Source organism: Callithrix jacchus, chromosome 3, assembly GCF_049354715.1.
Source record: "Callithrix jacchus isolate 240 chromosome 3, calJac240_pri, whole genome shotgun sequence".
Lineage (NCBI taxonomy): Eukaryota > Metazoa > Chordata > Mammalia > Primates > Cebidae > Callithrix > Callithrix jacchus.
This window is the reverse complement of record NC_133504.1, coordinates 167,763,308-167,776,955: the sequence shown is the minus strand read 5'-3', so window position 1 is coordinate 167,776,955 and position 13,648 is coordinate 167,763,308. Positions and strand designations below refer to the sequence as shown.

The window sequence follows — 13,648 nt, the reverse complement described above, 5'->3', positions numbered from 1 at the left end:
CACCCAAAAGATAATAGATAAACCCGTGGTCATCAAGCATCGACTTACAACTCACCCAGTGTTTCTAGCCTCTCCAGTCTTCCTTAGGAACCAAGTTGTTCTGTGCGCTAAGACTGTGTTATTGTTTTCTTTTTACTCTTTGATTTTTTTTTTTTAATCTCTCTTTCTCCTTTTCTTTAATGACCCAGGGAGGTTAATCAGTTTGTCCAGGGTCATACAGCAAGGCCGAGACCCTGTCTGAGCTAGAACATGAAGTCATTAGCTCCTGGGTAATGACCCCACACAAGGGTCCTCCTCTTTTCCAGATGAGCTTCCTTCTGTCTGGAGACTTCCAGAAGCTTCAGACATCCTTTCTAGGACACAAAATGTATTTTATGTAGCATTATTTGATCTTCACATAATGTATTTTATACAACGTTATTATCTTCTGCCTGAACTAATCTTACCAGGGAATAACACTTTGTTAGGATGGTCCTTACTGTGTGCCCAGCCATTTCCCAAATCCTTTCCACTTGTTAATTTCTTAATCCTCCAACAGCAGTAAGAGGTAGATACTATTATTATCCTCACTGTACAGATGAGGAAACTGAGGCGCAGGGAGGTTAAGCAACTGGCCCATAGTCACACAGCCAGAAATGGTGAGCTGTGGGGTTTGAATCCAGGCAAGTGGGTTATGAGAAGGATGGAGGCAGACAGAGGAGAGGCCCCCTCGAGGGGACTGAGAGCCACAGCCTCCCTCATGTTTTGTTCTTGCTCTTATTACTCCACAAGCACATTTTCCACCAAAACTTACAGTCCAATATTTTTGTTCTCACGTAATCAAAGTTCTAGACTAATTCCGGCCATTCCTGAGGTCCCGGTCAGAGCTCCCTGTCTGGAAATGAATGAGTCTTTTTGGGCTGCTGTAACAAAATACCATAGACTGGGTAGATTATTTTTAAAAAACCCAGAAATGTATTTCTGACAGTTCTGGAGGCTGAGAAGTCCAAGATCAAGGCGCTGCCAGATTCAATGTCTGGTGAGAACCACTTCCTGGTTCATAGATGGTGCTTTCTGGCTGTGGCCTCACATGGTGGGATGAGGAGGGAGCTCCCTGGGGCCCCATTTATAAGGGCACAAATCCTATTCATCAGGGACCCACGCTCACAGCCCAATCACCTCCCAAAGGTCACACCTTCTAATGCCATTGTCTCATTTCTCTTTTAATGCCACTATCTTGGGATTTTCTTTTTAATGTCATCACCTTGGGGGTTAGGATTTCAACACATGAATGTTCAGGGGACACAAACAATCAGATCTTGGCAGTAGGGAAGTCACTAAGGCGACTTCTCTGTGTCCTAGGAGAGGATGGCAATGTTAAGTTAAAAAAAAAAAAATCAGTCCCTAAGAGCAGACCCCTCAGACTCTGTGACAAACGTAGTTGCAGCGCCGACACTGAGCAAGATCTGTGCTTTTCAGATCGGTCATAGCTCCAGCGAATGCACAGCAAATGCTGTTGTTGCATTGTGGCATCAGCAGGAGGCACAGAGCTTCAGGATCTCTCCCAGAGGGTCACTCACTGGGGGTCACCAGTTGGTCCAACTCATCCGTAATGACTTAAATGTAAAACAAGCTTTCCTCTTTCCCTGATGCTGACTGACTCTCAGAGAAAATGCTGAAATTCAGAATAATGCTTCTATATACACTCTGTTCAGCAGCCATTTATTGAGCTCCGACTGTGTGCCTGGAACTATGGTGGGTAAACAGACCTTCTACAATACGTCAGTCTCTGGCCTGAAGGAACGTGTGCCCAGGTGATGAACCAGTTACAACATATATGCTGAGTGCTGTTGTAGGACAGTTCCTCCAAACTTTTTAAAAAAATATTTCTCCATTTATTTATTTATTTATTCACTCTGTTTTCCAGACTGGAGTACAGAGGCGTGATCTCAGCTTACTGCAACCTCTGCCTCCCAGGTTCAAGCAATTCTCTCATGCCTCAGCCTCCCAAGTACCTGAGATTATAGTTATGCACCACCACACCCTGCTATTTTTTTGTATTTTTAGTAGATATGGGGGTCTCACTGTGTTGGCCAGGCTGGTCTCGAACTCATGGCCTCAAGTGATCTGCCCTCCTCTACCTCCCAAAGTGCGGGGATTACAGGCATGAACCACCATGTCCAGCCCAAACTTCTGACCTTGCATCTTTACTGTTTAAAACATTTGAGAGCACAAGCCAGTCTATGAGGACCAAACACACTCCTGATCACCCATCCTGGTCCCTGGAATGGGTCCCCTGACCCAGTTAAAGTATTTCCCTCAGACCCCAGCTCAACAGATAGTATCTTATGGCGGAGACTGGGTCTTTAACAAGGCTTCTGCTGTCCCAGAGCTGTCCACAGCAGCGCTGCAGGACCTTCCCCGATGACTCAAGGGTGTCGCTCAAAGCCCTGCTCAGCTCAGGAGCCAGGGCACGCTCGCCCTTAGGGCCCCACCCTTAATCTGAAGAAAACCAGGTGGTTTCCCATTTGACATTCATTTTCTCTTTTCTCTTGTTATCGCCCTGAAGGCAGAGCGTGGCGTGCCTGCCTGTTCACTCACACTCGTTTCTTCTGCTCCTTCCAGCTGGCCCAGAGCCCAGCTGTCACAGAGCACGCTCCCTGGCATCCATGTGCACACACAGGCCAGGCTTTGTGCCTGGGAAACACCCTCCCGGCTTTCTGCCTGCTGGTCCAATACTCACCTGCAGGGTCTCAGCCCAAATATCAGCTCGTTCCAAAGCCTTCCATGCCCCCCTGCCAATCTTGCCACATACCTCCCTTCAAGAAGATGATATAATTTTGTAAGAAAATGAAAGAGGACTTTCAGTGACAATGTAATTCTTGGACAGGAAAGTAAGGCATTCCAAAAACCAAAGAGGCACATTTGTGAAAAAGCCTGAATGAATATTTAGTTATTTTTCAAAAATGAAATGAATACTTTTTTAAAACATCAACCATTATATATATATTTTTATATGATATGTATTTGGGATGGAGTTTCACTCTTGTTGCCCAGGCTGGAGTGCAATGGTGCAATCTCGGCTCACCACAACCTCCACCTCCCAGGTTCAAGCAATCCTCCTGTCTGAGCCTCCAGAATAGCTGGGATTACAGGCATGCATCACCACGCCTGGCTAATTTTTTTTTTTAGTAGAGACTGGGTTTCTCCATGTTAGTCAGGCTGGTCTTGAACTCCTGACCTCAGGTGATCCACCCTCCTCAGCCTCCCAAAGTGCTGGGATTACAGGTGTGAGCTACCATGCCTGGCCTTTTATTGTTTTTTTTGTTGTTGTTTTTGAGATGGAATTTCTCTCTGTCACCCAGGCTGGAGTGCAGTGACAAGATCTTGGCTCACTGCAGCCTCTGCCTCCCAGGTTTAAGCAATTCTCCTGCCTCAGCTTCCCAAGTAACTGGGATTACAAGCGTGTGCCACCATGCCCGGCTAATTTTTGTATTTTTAGTGGAGACAGGGTTTCACCATGTTGGCCAGGCTGGTCTTGAACTCCTGACCTTGTGATTTGTCTGCCTCAGCCTCCCAAAATGCTGGGATTACAGATGTGAGCCACAGTGCCCAGCTAATAATCAACCATTTTAGTGTCATTCTGAAAGAGAAGTTTAAATACTTGTGCTCGTGAACTAGCATCCTGTTTTCCTTTGCTTTGAATTCGAGGATGCTCAGAGATCTTGGATGTGCTTGATTTGGTGGCTTTCCTCCACCTGGGCTTTGAAAAGAACAGTGGCCCCCTTGTCTTGGCTTTTGTCTTCTGTGAGAGCCCATGAGTGTGGCAGCGTGGTGGGGTGGACAGAGCTTGGGCTTTGCAGCCAGCGTTGGGTCAGTCCCTGCTCTCTGACTCACGAGAGATTTGAGGGCCTTTGACTTGAGCTCGGTTCTCCTAGAGGCAGGCCTGAGACAAAGATGGGAGAGCAAGTAGCTCCACTGGACAAGATCACGGAAAACTCCAGGAGGAGAGTCGAGAGGAGACATGGGAAATAGAAGGAAGAAAAGCAACCCAGGGAACTGTAATGAGTAGGTAAGGTCACCACAGAGGGCAACTGCACCTTAAGACCTTGAGAGACTGTGGAGCACGCCTCAGAGATGTCCCACCCAAGGGACGAGGAAGCAGTGGGGTTTAGCTACCAGCCGCCAGCCGCCACAGGGCGAGGGCTACTCCCAGAGGCATTAACTCCTTGGCACCTCCAGACTGTCCCTAGCACAGGTTTAGCCAGAGCTTGTGGCTGAAGAAAGCTCTTAGGCATGTTACGGGCTGAATGTTTGCAACCCTCCAAAATCCCCATGTTGAAATACTAGCCCTGCACGTGATGGAATTAGGAGGTGGGGCCTGTGGGAGGTGATTAGGTCATAAAGGTGGAGCCTTTGTGATGGGTTTAGTGCCCTTATCAGAAGAGCAGCTTGCCCACTCTCTCTGCTCTTGACCATGTGAGAAAACAATGAGAAGACAGCCATCTGCAAACCAGGAAGCGGCTCTTGGCCAACACCTGATCTGCAGGTGCCTTGTCTTAGACTTCCCAGCCTCCAGAGCTGCGAGAAATGAAGGCCTGTTGTTTACGCCACCCAGTCTCTGGAGCTTTTTTCTTTTCTTTTTAAAAATAACAGCCAGAACTGACTGAGACAGGAAGGGACCCCCAGTGCTTACAGTAAGGAGCCATCAGAAATGGTGAGAACCCAGGGCAAAAGGAGGGGCAATGACAGTGTCTGCTACCAAACATAAAAGGACGCAAGAAGAAGAATAGAAACGTGAATGCTAACTTCAGTGTATGGCTGGGAAACCCAATGAGGTCATACATGGGAAACCACTGTGTAAACTGAAAGTCATCATACCAAGATTTCATTCGATACTACGGTTGGTGATGATGCCGATGACAGCAATGAATCACATGCTAGATCACTTGCTCCATCTCCCTCATAGGAATCCCTGACCATAGGCTGGGTTCCAGTAGCTTTTAAGTCCCTGGAAGGGACGTTTCTTATTATTACATAGGACAAAGGTCTTGATGCCAACTTGGGTATTTCTTTGGCAATAACGCCATATTGCCCTTGTGCATGCTGTGTTTTATTTGGATGCATATTAATATGATTCTCTGCATTTTTGCCCTCAGGAATTCCATCTGAGGCACAAATTATTGGCTGGAAGAAGGGGAGGCCATTCTTAAGGACAGGCCCAAGCATTTGCAATGCTGCTGGTAAAGCGCAGTGGAGCAGCTGTCCTGAGAGAGCTGAGCCCTGGGGGCCACTGGCCACAGTGGGGGTTAGGGGGGATACTGCAGGGCCTGGGGCTGAGCCTGGGGCTGGACCTCGGGCTGGAGCCCTGCTGAGGCCAGAGAAGAGTCCAGGAGTCTTGGCCAGGAGGAAGATTTAAGGGAGGCAATTGAGAGGGGAGCTGGGAACCAGCTCTGTTCTCAGTGTGGAAGCTGGGAAGGACATCTGGAATCATCTGGTACAAGACCACATCAGGTGAAAAAACTGAAACACAGAGCAAGTTGGTGGCAGCCCCAAGTTCACAGAGAGTGGAGCTGAACAAGAAGCCAGGTCTCGTGACCCCAATCCAATGCCACATCTACCACCAGAACTACCGCAGTCTCTGTGTGTATCTACGTTTGCGTGGCTGCCTGCGTGTCCGTGTGTGGGTATGTGTGTTTGTGTGTTTACAGTCTGGAAAAAGTAAGTGTGCATGGGAACCTCTGTGTGAGTCTGCAGCACAAGTTGAGGAATGGAGAGGAAGATGAACTCAGGGCCGGGAGGAAGAACAAGGATAAAAATGAAATAAAATCCAGCAATCCTTCCAGTATGCATGCAAGTCCCAGGACTTCCAATTTGGAGTTTTGCCATCTTTAATTCCATGACAATGTGTGACAGTATAACTGGTATTCATCTGAGGGGCTGTTGTTTATTTTCATGACTCCAGCAACTGCAGATGTGAGAGTTCTCAGGCCCTTTGGCAGATTCTCAGAAGCTCTCAGTCGCTGATGGCTTTGATCACACACATAGGCAGGAGACGGTGGCTGTCCTCTGCTCAGGGTTCACGGCCCTTCTTCAGGTGAAGCCCCACTGAATGATGGGGATGGAGGGTAGAAGAAAGATGGTTCCCTAAAGACTTTTTGACAGAATTTGGCTGGGCAAGGTGGCTCACACCCATAATCCCAGCACTTTGGGAGGTCACAGCGGTTAGATCACTTGATGTCAGGAATTTGTGATGAACCTGGCCAATGTGGTGAAGCCCCATCTCTACTAAAAATACAAAAATTAGCCAGGCATGGTGGCAGGCTCCTATAATCCCAGCTTCTTAGGAGACTAAGGCAAATGAATTGCTTGAATCTGGGAGACAGAGGTCACAGTGAGCCAAGATTGCACTACTGCACTCCAGCCTGGGTGACAGAGCGAGACTGTCTCAAAAAAAAAAAAGACTTTTTGCCAGAATTATTGGGGAATAAAATTTATCTTCCCTGTAGTTTCTCCTGTAAATAAGCCTGAAGATGTGGAGACCTCTTCATTGGAAAATGAGGATGATGCCAACTCAGAGAAAAGCAAAACACAGAGAGTGATTTCAATTGACACCTTTTTGAGCACCTGGATCCAGCTGTGCCTGAAGCAGGTGATACATGGACTTTTAAATTACAGGAGGTATTGCATGATCTTTTCTGTGATATATATAATGAACAAAAACTAGGTTGCCTGGGTTTGAATTTGGTGGCTGCCACTTACTGGTTATACAACCTCTTTGCCCCGCCCCCATATTATCATCTATAAAATAGGATAATGATAGTATGTACCTCATAGGTTGATATGGGGATTAAATGAGTAAACAAACGGAAAGCACTTAGAACAGTGCCTGGCATACAGTCAGCATGTTCATTGTCATTTTAAAAATTATTTGTATCGGACAGTATACTGTAATAACAAATAGCCCCAAAGTCTTTGCAGCTTAAAATAATACCATTTTTATTTTTGCTCATATTACATGTCCATGTGGATCAGCAAGCACTGTGCTTATCATAGATATTCAAGAATCCAGGTTGATGGAGCAGCTGCCATCTCTAATGTTGCTGGCCACCATGACAGAGGAAAACAGAATCTAGAAAAAGCTACACTGGCTCTTAAAGCTTCTGTCCAGGATGGATACAGGTTGCTTCTACTCACGTTTCATTGGCCAAAACAAGTCACGTGGCCAAGCTTAACTTCAAAGGGAAGAAAGGGCAATCCTGCTGTGTTCCCGGAAGGAAGCGCCCCGTTGACCCCACGTTGTCATGGTTATTTTGTAACTGGTTGAGTACTGGACACTTGCATCGAAAAGATGCAGAAACAATTTTTTAAAAATCTGTTTCCCTGTCTTTTTTCTTAGTCTTTATTCTATTTTATTTTAAATTCTTTTTAGAGACAGGATCTTGCTCTGTCACCCAGGCTAGAATACAGTGGCACAGTCATAGGTCACTGCAGCTTTGAACTACTAGGCTCAAGCTTTCTTCCCACCTCAGCCTCCCAAGTAGCTAGCACCTCGGGTGCACACCACCATGTCCAGATAACTTTTTATTGTGTATTTCTTTTGTAGAGGTGGGGGGGGGGGTCTCACTATGTTGCCCAGGCTGGTCTCGAACTCCTGGCCTCAAACAATCCTGACTCAGCCTCTCAATGTGCAGGGATTACAAGTATAAGTCACCTCGCTCTGATTTTTTCTGGTTTGATGCTCCCCAGGGACCAGGAGCCATGACTGAGTAATGCTCTATTTACCCGACTTTTCCCCACACTACTTCAACCACTTTGAAATCTGTTGGTCCTGCTGTCCATCATCCAGCGGCCAGGAGCCAGGTCATTGACATTTTCAACAGTGTCTTGCTGGTTAAATCCCAGAGAAGAGGAAAGAAGCTGTATCTCGGGTCCAGAGTCACTAGCCAACAAGAGAAAGAAAGAATTGAGGCATAAAAGAGGAAAAGCTCTTATTGAGAGAGGTGGCGTCTTGGGTCTGGAGCAAAGGGCTGTGAGGGAAGCTGGACGGGGCAGGGGAAGGCATTAAGCAAGGACGGAGTATCAGCTGTGGTCTTTTCAGTCTGACTCCATGGGCAGCTCTGGAGTGTGAGTTGCACATGCAGTGGGTCCTACCTTGAGGCAAGGGAGCTGGCCTCTTGTACCCCATTCCTATTAGTCATTGGCAGTGAGCTACCCCTTGATGGGAGCATTCACCTGCTGGGTCAGGCAACTCCTGTTGAGTTGGTCAAAGGCAATTCTCGGAGCAGGGGGCCACTGTGCGCTGTTCACACCTAACCCTAGCAGGTGCAGGGGGGTTCGCACACCAGCCCCATCAAGGGATCTGGGACACTCATAGCGGGTGGTCTACTGCAGGTGGTCAGAAAAGTACTGTAGGGCTCATCTGCCATCTTTCCCACCCATATAACTGCACTTTCGAAGCAGGAGATATATTGACATTTTGGGGTAAGTAATGGCATCCAATGGCTTCCCATTTACCCCCTAGATTAAACACCAAGTCTGCCACTGATGTACATTTCCAGGCTACGTACCAGCGCTCTCCCAAACCCAGCCTATATGAAAAGTCACCTGGAAACTTGCCATCTTCTGAAGAACCTCTGTGTTTTGGATCAGGCTCTTTCCCGTCTTCTGCCAGGAGTGCCCTTTCTACTCCAAGACCCATGAAATTGGATCCTCACTTCAAGGCTCTTTCAAATACTAACGAATTCACAAAGCCTTTCCTAATCACTCAACGGCTTGTGAGATTCTCCTTCTCTCAAACACTCTTTGAAACCTCAGAGTCCTTATTTTATAAAGGGGGTCCCATTCCATGAATTTGAGTCGTTTGATCAGTGTTATTCCCCCAAGTCTTTTGTGAACTCTTTAGGAAGAATTCAGTCTTTTTCTCTTTGCAGCATCTGGCAAACACCCTGAAAGACAAAGGTTCTAAATTAATATATGTGTAATTGAATTGCAACTCTGCTGAGATTAAACATCCGTGCTTAATTAAAGCCTGGTCTTTGCACATCGCCTGTAACTGGCATGTACTGGGCACTTGTTTTGTGCCAAGACTGTGCAGAAAGGATTTTCTTTGCATGAATTATCTCATTTAATTGTACTATTAATGATCTTCACCCCACAAATGAGAAACTGAAGCTCAGAGAATGCAAGCAACTCATCCAAAGCCACACAGGTAATGGGTGGTAACTAGTTGATGACTTGTATGTCTAAATTCAGAGCTCACACTCCTAACCTCTGTGAAGCAGCTGTGACAGGGACAATGGAAGACCTTTTTAGTCAACTACGTGGCTTCTGATTGGGCACATGGGCAAAACTGGTGGAGACTGGCAAGCTCTCTACCCAGCCCATCTCCTTTTCCTCCTGGGCAAAGAGCTAGACCAGTGATTCTCAGGTTTCAGTGTGCATGTGATTCACCTGGGGCTCACTGAGAATAGAGGAGACAAACAGAAAACACACGTGCACCTGCCACATTAACACAATGTGAGAAAGTCTATCACAGAAATACACTAACGGTAGGGAAAAGAAGGCCAGAATGCAGAAAGCGGTGCAAGGAAGCCAGGAAAAATGCCCCAGAAAAGGTAACCCCAGAGCTGAGTCTTTTTTTTTTTTTTTTTGAGACAGAGTCTTGCTAGACCCAGGCTGGAGTGCAATGGCGCGATCTCGGCTCACTGCAACCTCCGCCTCCTGGGTTCAAGCAATTCTCCTGCCTCAGCCTCCTGAGTAGCTGGGATTATAGGCAGCTACCACCATGCTTGGCTACTTTTTGTACTTTTAGTAGAGATGGGGTTTTACCAAGTTGACCAGCTGGTCTTGAACTCCTGACTTCAGGTGATCCGCCCGCCTCGGCCTCCCAAAGTGCTGGAATTACAGGCATGCACTACCACACCCGGCTCTGAGTCTTGAGACGAAGAAAGAGTGGGAAGAAACTGTGTTACAGGTGGTGGCTTCAGCACTGGCAAAGGCAGGAGACACAAGGGCACACGAGGGCATTTTGAGAGCTGCTAGTGGCTGAGTATAGTGGAGTGTAGAGTGAGGGGTCCTTGGAAAGAGCCAAGCCTGGAGAAGTAAGGAGAGGGCAGGTCCAAGAAGCATCATTTGAACCATGTACCAAGGATAAAGGGAACTACTGAGGCATCTCAAGATGAGCAACAGTGTCACCCTGACCTTCAGAAATTTCCTCTGCCTGCTTTTGGGGAGACTGGACTAGAGGGGCTGAAGTTAGGGACTGTTTAATTTATTTTTAGATGAGGAGCCTAGCTGCCTGGGACCCCACAGTGGGAGGCTGTCTCTAGGACTCGGGTGATCCATGCAGGACATTTTGGAAACCAGAGAGTCACAGAGCCATACAGCTGCAGACAGCCCTGGGGACACGAAGCAGGTACCTTGAAGAAGGCCACCAGGACAAGAAGTAAAGGAGAAAGGAGGTTAAAAATTCAAGAGGAGTGGGCTAAGACAGACCCACGCAGACATCTTTTCCCTGGGATCAGTCTATTATCTCCTCACCAGGCCATTGGTCCTCAATCTTTTTCCTGTTGGACGTGGAAGGCACATAACTTCCGCCAGCGGGACCCAGGTCTTTTTTTTTTTGAGATGGAGTCTCACTCTGTCACCAGGCTGGAGTGTAGTGGCAAGATCTTGGCTCACTGCAACCTCCACCTCTCAGGTTCAAGCTATTCTCCTGCCTCAGCCTCCCAAGTAGCTGGGACTACAAGTGCGCACCATCACGCCAGGCTAATTTTTGTATTTTTAGTAGAGACAGGGTTTCACCATGTTGGCCAGGATGGTCTTGATCTCTTGACCTCGTGATCCACCCACATTGGCCTCCCAAAGTGCTGGGATTAAAGGTGTGAGCCACTGTGCCTGGCCAGGACCCATGCCTCTGATACACCCAGGGTTATACCCATTCCCTGGAGCCACCAGGACTTGCAGTTGAGAGTGACATTCATAGAGGGATGACCATGAATTCACTTTAACTTACAAAATAAGTAATTCACACAAAACCACTGATGTCATCTCCACTGTTAGAAGTAGATTACAGGCTTGGAAGTCAGACTATCTCAGGCTTCCATTCTGACTCCCTCACTTACAGGCTGTGTGGCGTTGGGTAAGTCACTTACCTTATTGAGTCTTAGCATTCTCATCTGCAGAATGGATATGATAACAGAACTCCTACAATGGAGGGCCTGTTAGGATTGGATCTGATTGTGCAAACTAAATGCTTGGCAATGTGCCTGCTACATGGTAAATACTCAATAGGCGATAACGGCCTATTATGAATATTTTCTTATTCTTGTCATTAGCAATATGCCTCACAGCTGATGGGAGCAGATCAGCAGGTTGTAACGCTGTGGCTGCATATTAGCCTATTAGAGAAAGGAAAACCATTTTTCATACACGACTCCTAATAGATTCACCTTTGTCCTTAAAAGTCATCACACTGTTTCTTTTTTTTTTCCCCAAGATGGAGTTTTGCTCTTGTTACCCAGGCTGGAGGGCAATGGTGCGATCTCGGCTCACCGCAACCTCCGCCTCCTGGGTTCAGGCAATTCTCCCGCCTCAGCCTCCCGAGTAGCTGGGATTACAGGCACGCACTACCATGCCCAGCTAATTTTTTGTATTTTTAGTAGAGACGGGGTTTCACCATGTTGACCAGGATGGTCTCGATTTCTCAACCTCGTGATCCACCCGTCTTGGCCTCCCAAAGTGCTGGGATTACAGGCTTGAGCCACCGCGCCCAGCCCACACTGTTTCTTTTCAGGCATGCTGTAATGGAAAATTCAGTCTAACTCACCCACCCTTCTCCTCTGCTCCCAATCAGTAGGACTTTTGCTGGATGGGGACGTGGGTTGTTCACAGGTTCTGAGCCAAAACCCAGCTTTACTTTCCTAGGATAGGCCTGTCCTTTTCAAGATATGCTGGGTGAAAACAGCATGAGTGGTGGGGCAGAAGGAGCTAGCAATGGCTTCCTGGGCATTGACAAGGGAAGTATTCAGTCTCCTAACAGTCTTTCAGTGGCCCACACACCTGGGCTCCATGTGGCCTGTAGTCTCGCCTCTCCAAGAAGCTATTTCTCTTCACTACTCATGGGGGGCAGAAATACCTTGATTAGGGCCCCCTCTAAAGGCCTTTCCATCTGAATAATTGGGAATGCTGCCCACTCAACCCTACGAGGATTTAATTAGTTTGGCTGTTGACAGGTCCCCCAAAGGTGAAAAGAGCAAGAGATTCCACTGCCGCATCCAAGCCATGACATCTCCGGCAGACCCAGGCAGGAGCCCCTAACCAGTCCTGCTGAGCCCAGCCTGACCCCTCCAGCACATTCTCTGTCTAACGGAGAGATCCATCTAAAAATGCAATCTCATCACATCACTTCCCTACTCAAGTATTCTCAATCGCTTTCTCAGTCAACGCCAGAACCCAGATTATAGCCCACAGGGCCCACGTGTCTGGCTTCTGCTGACTGGTCCAGCCTCATGCAGGCCCTTTCTGCCTTTCTGTGCCCAGTCACACAGTGTTTAGGCAGTCCTCTGGGTGGGGAGCCCCTACCCACCTCTGCCTAGCTGGCATCTTTGCGGAGAGAGCAGCTCTTCCTTCCCCACCTCTCACCTTTTCTCAACTTTTGCTCTTATGTTCTCATGTTTCTTATTTTTCTCCCCTGTGGGCTTAGCCCTGTCTCCTGCAGTGGGATATCAGCTGCATGAGGGAAGGGACTGTGTTTTATTTACTTCCTCGTTCCCAGCACTGACCACAGTGCCTGAGTGACACCTAATAGGGAGTCGACAAACTTTAAAAATGCCAATCTTTTATTAATACTGGAATCGCCAATGAAGAGCTCTATTTTGGCCAAGGGAAATGGAGTGGAAATCAGTGTATTCATTTGATTGCTGTGGACCCAATTATTCAAAGGCAAATGCAGATCTGCCTATTCCTTTAGAATATTATCCTGCCAGGAGTTATTTTCCTTAACGTTCCCTTCATGTCATTCAAACTCCTTCTCCATTAGAAGATGCTATTTATTATGTTCTCATCCATGAAGCCTCAGGCTTCTTTGGTGGTTACTATGTCACCGAGAGGAAACTTGTCAAAGTCAAATGGAATGGAGGCAATCGGGGGAAAAGGATTTTATTTCTTATCTGGTTACCATCATTTTCTCTCTCTGAGGTCTAGGAGTGGGATGGCTGTAGGAAGGGGAAGGAGATGTCCTAAAACGTGCTACTGAAATGTTATCGGCCCATGTTAAATATAGAAAGGGAGGGTTTAGAAATGGTTAAGGCCATTTTGCTTTGCCACAATGTCCAAGCACATGATTGATGGACCTGTCTTGAGGAAGAGGCCAGTGGGGACCATTTGGGGTGCTGTTGAATTTGTGGGGTGTTTCACACACACTAGCATGCCATATATCCTCCCTCAAAATTTTGAAAGTTTTAAAAACTTGTCCTTAACCCCAGAGAGTTAGAAAAACATGTTGTAAAAGATAACATAGTCCTACTCACACAGTAAGGAAAAGCCAAGCTTACAAGAAACGCTTAGAAACTGAGAAACATTCAAGGCAGGAGTGAATGGAGGTTAGAAGAATGGTCACTGCAGGTCGAGGCGAATCAGGAAGTCGATCCTCGGAGATGAATCCTAG

General features: G+C 47.2%; 1 long non-coding RNA gene across 2 annotated transcripts; it reads left to right on the top strand.

The window, feature by feature from the left end:
- Positions 1 to 4,446: 4,446 nt before the first annotated feature.
- On the top strand, positions 4,447 to 7,353 carry LOC118152033 (uncharacterized). 2 transcript variants are annotated; one of them, XR_013533521.1, is made up of 4 exons: positions 4,447 to 4,696; positions 5,139 to 5,622; positions 6,489 to 6,631; positions 7,015 to 7,353. It is a non-coding gene; the product is annotated as an uncharacterized LOC118152033 (long non-coding RNA). The 2 variants fall into 2 exon arrangements; XR_013533520.1 differs by having other exon boundaries at positions 6,489 to 6,660.
- Positions 7,354 to 13,648: the final 6,295 nt, after the last annotated feature.